Source organism: Thalassophryne amazonica, chromosome 7 (genome assembly GCF_902500255.1).
Source record: "Thalassophryne amazonica chromosome 7, fThaAma1.1, whole genome shotgun sequence".
Classification (NCBI taxonomy): domain Eukaryota; kingdom Metazoa; phylum Chordata; class Actinopteri; order Batrachoidiformes; family Batrachoididae; genus Thalassophryne; species Thalassophryne amazonica.
The window spans coordinates 51,333,949-51,341,110 of record NC_047109.1 but is presented as its reverse complement, the minus strand read 5'-3'; positions in this window follow the sequence as shown (position 1 = coordinate 51,341,110).

Genomic DNA, 7,162 nt, shown 5'->3' with positions numbered 1-7,162 from the left:
CATTTGAAAGCTAAAACAAAGGTCCAACAAACTGATTAGAGACTTGTTCGCTGACAATGACAGAGACACCTGGAGATGTGTGATTGGGAGGAACGGTCTCTGTGATCTAAACCAGAGCGGTCCTTTGTTGTTGGACTTCTGTGCAGGTCATGGACTGTCCGTAATGCACACCATGTTCGAACATAAAGAGGTTCATAAGTGTACATCTTACCAGAGCACCCAAGACCGAAGTTTGATGATCGATTTTGTGATCATATCATCTGATCTGAGGCTGCATGTTCTGGACACTCAGGAGAAGAGAGGGGCAGAGCTGTCAACTGATCACCATCTGGTGGTAAGTTAGATCAGAAGGTGGGGGAGGACATCAGACAGACCTGGTAAGCACAAACGGATAGTGCATGTGAACTGGGAGTGTCTGGAGGAGTACACTGTCTACCATGCAATTGGCTGATTAACTATTTGTGTTAACAAGCAATTGAACAGATGTTATTAATAAACTACCAGTGAGTGTATATAGATGTGGCTTTGCAGTAGAGACAGTTATTCCTGCATAGGCTTTTTCAGCCACAACCTCAGATACTCTAAGAGACCAGACATTCATTCATTCATTTTCTACACCTGTTTACTCCAATAAAGGGCCACAATGGACTCGAATCCCAGCAGTCTATGGTGTGAGGCAGGTACACCCTGGACAGGACAGCAGTCTGTCGCAGGGGCACATATAGACAGGCAAACACCATCATACCTGCATGGCACGCACACCTACGGTCAATTTAACGTTAACAATTCATTTAATCTGCATGTCTATGAAAGTTGGAGGAAGCCAGAGCACCTGGAGGGAACCCATACGAAGATGGAGAGAACATGCAAACTCCACGCAGAAAGGACCAGGTACACAGTTACTAACTGTGTGGAACACTTGGTCTCCAAAGTAATGGTCATGACCATATGATGCATATGATATATGTTACCCCATAATCTGACAACCAAGGATAATAGATGGTGCAACCGCTATTCCTTCTTAAAACTTTATTAACTAAACTAATAATTTACATATCTTTCTTTCCAAAATTGCAGCAACTTTAACTTTTTACCTCTGTACAAACTGTTTTTACCCCATAATGCCATAAAATTCAGTCATAGATAGTCCAAACTATACCTTTATGGAATCTTTCTGATCAGAAAAATAATGTGGTATACTTTTATACTGGAGCATTTACAAATGTTGAGTCCTTTGTAATCCTTTAATGGCCACTATGTGGCTATAGCTGCCACCCTGGGATGGTCACCATACATTTTGTATTGGCCACGGTATACTGAGGCCGGGTGTTATTTAGTTCTCTTAACTGATGGCCGCAACCAGGAAGTCATTAAAACTCTGGATCGTCATCTTAATCCAGGACAAATCTGGTGAGCTAATATCCAGGGTCTGACAGGATTTGGTTGTTTATATTGTCATTAATAACATTCACTCGAAAAAAAAAAAAAAAAACCTCAACCTCTTTGTATCATTTTCAGTAGAAGAAAACAACGTTTGAACCCCAAATTTCTGCAAAATTACAGCTTCAGTGTTTCAACAGGTTCTTATATACTCAACAAAAATATAAACGCAACACTTTTGGTTTTGCTCCCATTTTGTATGAGATTAACTCAACGATCTAAAACTTTTTCCACATACACAATATCACCATTTCCCTCAAATACTGTGCACAAACCAGTCTAAATCTGTGATATTGAGCACTTCTCCTTTGCTGAGATAATCCATCCCACCTCACAGGTGTGCCATATCAAGATGCTGATTAGACACCATGATTAATGCACAGGTGTGCCTTAGACTGCCCACAATAAAAGGCCACTCTGAAAGGTGCAGTTTTGTTTTATTGGGGGGGGGATACCAGTCAGTATCTGGTGTGACCACCATTTGCCTCATGCAGTGCAACACATCTCCTTCGCATCATCCGTGAAGAGAACACCTCTCCAACGTGCCAAACGGCAGCAAATGTGAGCATTTGCCCACTCAAATCGGTTACAACGACGAACTGGAGTCAGGTCAAGACCCCGATGAGGACGACGAGCATGCAGATGAGCTTCCCTGAGACAGTTTCTGACAGTTTGTGCAGAAAGTCTTTGGTTATGCAAACCGATTGTTCCAGCAGCTGTCCGAGTGGCTGGTCTCAGACGATCTTGGAGGTGAACATGCTGGATGTGGAGGTCCTGGGCTGGTGTGGTTACACGTGGTCTGCGGTTGTGAGGCTGGTTGGATGTACTGCCATATTCTCTGAAACGCCTTTGGAGACGGCTTATGGTAGAGAAATGAACATTCAATACACGAGCAACAGTTCTGGTTGACATTCCTGCTGTCAGCATGCCAATTGCACGCTCCCTCAAATCTTGCGACATCTGTGGCATTGTGCTGTGTGATAAAACTGCACCTTTCAGAGTGGCCTTTTATTGTGGGCAGTCTAAGGCACACCTGTGCACTAATCATGGTGTCTAATCAGCATCTTGGTATGGCACACCTGTGAGGTGGGATGGATTATCTCAACAAAGGAGAAGTGCTCACTATCACAGATTCAGACTGGTTTGTGAACAATATTTGAGAGAAATGGTGATATTGTATATGTGGAAAAAGTTTTAGATCTTTGAGTTCATCTCATACAAAATGGGAGCAAAACCAAAAGTGTTGCGTTTATATTTTTGTTGAGTGTATAAATGCAAGAGAAACTGCAGTATGTCAGTAAAATACTTGATCTACCAAAAGCTGACAAACTGTGTGGAGTTTCCCTAGCAGTAAAGCATCATGGGAGTTCAAAGCCAGAGAGGTCTTTGGAAAGTCTGTCTTGTGATCACTGTCACAGGTGCTGAGATAATGCACCATAAAAACACCCATAAGATCTCTATGACTTTGGTGTACAGGGATACTTCTCATGATGTCATGAATCTGGTCACGTGGGTTTGCTGACTTCTGCGGTTAGCAGAAAGCCATAGTGCCACAATAGTTTTTATATTAGATTAAATTAGATTAGACAGAACTTTACTGATCCCTTGGGAAGACTCCCTCAGGGAAATTGAGCTTCCAGCAGCATTGTATAGCAGCACACAGGGTAAGAAGCACCCGTACCAAAGTGAAACTAATCAAGAAAAACAGTTTGCAAATACAAACTATAAATACACAATATACCAGACATACTGATCAATACTGGTTTACTCGTCCTCTCCTTCCGGTCCTCTGTCTTCCTGTTACTCCTCCTCCCCCTGAGTGAGGAGTTGTACAGTCTGATGGCCTGAGGGACAAAGGAGTTTTTCAATCTGTTGCTCCTGCACTTGGGAAGGAGCAGTATGTGACTGAAGAGGCTCCTCTGGTTGGTAATGGTGAGCTTTTTTTTTTTTTTTTTTTGCAGCCATTGCAGGCTTATATCATAACATCAGTCAGTTGCTGCAATCATTTCCTGAAGGGTTCAAGGATATGTTTCCTGAGAATTCCTGATCAGAAACTGAAAAGATCTGCATGGATTACTGCAATTTAACACAGGAACTGGGTGCTGTTGGCTCACTCCTGTGTTTGTAGGTCAGATAAGTCACAAGTACATTTACATCTTCAGAAATTGCAAAGGAATAATTTTCTATTTTTTGTTTGGCACACCAGATCAATAAAATTCATCACTTGCCACCAAGCAGTAATTTATTTACACCATATATTTACATCCATTGTTGGAAAATGTATGTGGTCTAGTCAAGGGGATGATGAACTCGTCTGTCTGTTTAGACATTAATTAATTAAATTTTTGTCCAACTTGAAAATTACACATGAATCCATCAAAAGCCCAGACAACCCAGTTTTACCCCAGCATTTAAGTGCAGCACACATTTATTGAGGTGAACAGTGTGAAAAAGGTCTTTAAACTTCAAGCACCCTGATCCATGCATGAATGCAAAATTATGCTACAATTTATTTTTAAAAACTTATGTAAAAGTGAAAAAGAATCAAATATGTGAAGGTTAAGTTAAAAATCTGTATTTAATATTATTATTTGTTCAGGGTATAATAAGAATATTTCTGATTTATCGTCAATCAACTCAGTAAACAAATCCAAAGTTTTTTCATCCATGTAGGGGTATCGAGTGATGATCCAACGGATCCAGACTATGTTCCTCACTTGAGGACGGGTTACGATGAGGAACATGCACTGGGAAGTTCATTGAAGAAGAGAGCAAGAAGCGTATGTTGAAAAGTCAGAAGCACAATGCAGTTATTGGCCCTGGCAGATTTGTCTCATCCTCACTGTCAGAGGCTGTCTGTCTCCTCTGGATCCAGTTTAGGCACAAGGGGAAACAATGCAGCACTTGGACAAATGTCTAAGTTTTTGAAGTACTACACTGTCAGGTAAGTCAGGTGATGGTGGATACTTAACGAACTTCACTTTTCCTGTTTCTTTTCAAGATGAGTTTGAATTCAGATACCAGAATCAGAATAGTCTTTATTCACCAAGTATCTACAGGAATACAAGGAATTTGATTCTGGTTTGAAGTGTACTCTCTCTGGACAGCGTGTATATACTAAACACTGAATAATTCACAGTACAAATGTGCAAATAAAATAAAATGTGCAATAATAATGTGTGCAAAGGAGAAACAGACAAACTGATTGAAGTTAAATTGTACATGAGGTATATGAATTAGTGAGCTGTATGGCAGGTAAATTGTTCATCAGTGTGATGTCCTGTGGAAAGAAACTGTTCCTGTGTCTCGCTGTTTTCATGTACAGAACTCTGTAACGTCACCCAGAGGGGAGGAGTTTAAACAGTGTGTGTCCAGGGTGTGAGGAGTCTGCAGAGATGTTACCAGCTCGCTTCATGGTCCTGGACCGGTATAAGTCCTGGATGGAGGTCAGGCTGGCTCCGATGATTTTTTTTTTTTTTTTTTTCAGACCTGACAGTTCCTTCAAGTTTGTGCCTGTCATGTTTGGAGGCAGAGGGAAACCAAACAGAGATAGAGATTCACAGGACAGACTGGATGATGGATGTGTAAAAGATGATGAGCACCTCCTGGGGCAGGTTGTACTTCCCATCTTCTGCCGTGTCTTTTTCCTGATGGAGTTTATGTGGGAGGTCCACTTCATATCCTTGGAGAGGGTGGATCCCAGGAACCGGAAATTGTCCACAGTAGACACAGTGTTGTTGAGGATGGGGGATTTCTCTTGAAGTCCACTTTCATCTCCACAGTCTTGAGTGGGTTCAGCTCTAGTTTGTTCTCACCACACCAGAGGACCAACTGTTCCACCTCCTGTCTGACCTCAGACTGATCGACAGAGCAAAACGAAGTGTGTTGTAAGATCATTATTACATATACAGATGAATATACCTTTCAATAAACAAAACTGATAAGAATCATTGAGATTACTGCATCAAATGGATGTAGTAGTTATGGTGTTCACAACTGATTCCTTACAGTGTAGGACACTACGTACTGTAATACCGTCAGTGATATGTTACTTAACAAACAGTGACTGTGTACTCTGATAACACCCACATGATATCAAAATGTGGTAGGAACAAAGACGCGTGCTACCAGCCACAGGCATGTAGCATGACTGATGTTCTTATGATTTATCATGTGTTGATGTCTTTGGAATTACAAAAGTATGAATGAATGATGATTTTATTGTCATTACAACAAGTGCAACAAAATTATCTTCACCCAGTAACCTCAAACAAAAATACAAAAATACTCGTACAGCAATTAATCCACAAAGTTGAATGTAATAATGACACAATTAAAACAACCGCACATATACATTTGATTGTTTATACACAGCCCAGTCTTGTGTTTTTTCTCATGCTCCCGTGATGAAATGAGTCTAATTTTCGTGACAGTTTTTTTTTTTAACTCACTATTCCTAACGCTACTCCTATCCCAGACCCTAACCTGAACCATAACCTAATCTTTACTCTTTCAACCCCCACCATAACCACAATTTCGTGCAGCCATCACGGAATGAATTAGAATGAATTTGTGCTGTTATGAGTTGCTTTTCGTCACAATATCACAAACCAATAGATTAATGTATATTTCGTGCTGCTGAATCACGACTTGCCGTGAGACCAGGTTGTTATATATGCTAAACTTTGAAACAGTCTGTCATCCAAGCTGCTGCAGCTGTGCCACGCAGCCTCCCGGAGGCAGAAGGAGTGGCAGTGCAGAGGCTGGGGTGGGGGAGGGACAGAAACACAAGGGGGAGTGGGGGGGAGCATGCGTCCGTGTGTGCAGGTGGGTGGGGCAGATGAAGAGGGAGCCATGTGCATCACCAGAGCCGCTGAAATCTTTCTGGAGGAAAACAAGCAGGGCATTTTGACCTTCGGTAGCTGATAAGGCTGCTGCGTATGGGTTTAGGCAGAGAAACACAGAACTCCAATGTGGCTTCTCTTAACTGTCCAGATCCATTTGTGTGAATATTCACTGGACTCCAACCTCAGTTATTTGCAGGGCAGACAACTGCTACGAGATGGTTTCCATCTTGCATTTAAGTTCAAAAGTTAATGCAGTCTGAGATTGTACAGCCTTTCCAACCTCGATAATCATGATGGACAGATGTGGGATTGTGGTTTTGGTGGCCAGTTTTCCAGTACATCAGGGCAGCGCCTAATCCTAGTAGCAGAAGCCCTCCTACCATAAAGACAAATAAGAATAAATCCTCAATGTCTTCCACGGAGAGTGGTTCCAAACACGCTACACACCAATTCTTCCAGGCATCGAGAACGTAGCCCGCGGGATAGGTTCCTTCTGGGCATGCAGGGTCCCCCAACCCTGATTTCCTTGTTGAAAAGATGGTGTCAATAGTGTTGAGAGACCAGCTGATCAATTCCATAGTTATTCCGAATGTAGTTTGAAGAATTCTCAGTCTGGTGAAGTTGGGACTTTGAAGGTTGAGGCAGAGATAGAGGAGAGGAGAGAGTCCCAAGCTTATTTATTTATTTAAAGTACATGTATACACACACTGCCACAGTGAATCTATTTGTTTCATACAATAAGTTAAAAATAAAAATATTTTGACATGAAAAACCTTTTTGCTGGTCACGTTGTCATTTGTGCGTCTAAACTCTGAACAAAAAGTCACGGGAGTCAATCAAAATGCATGTTTTACACTGTTCATTGTATGATTTAA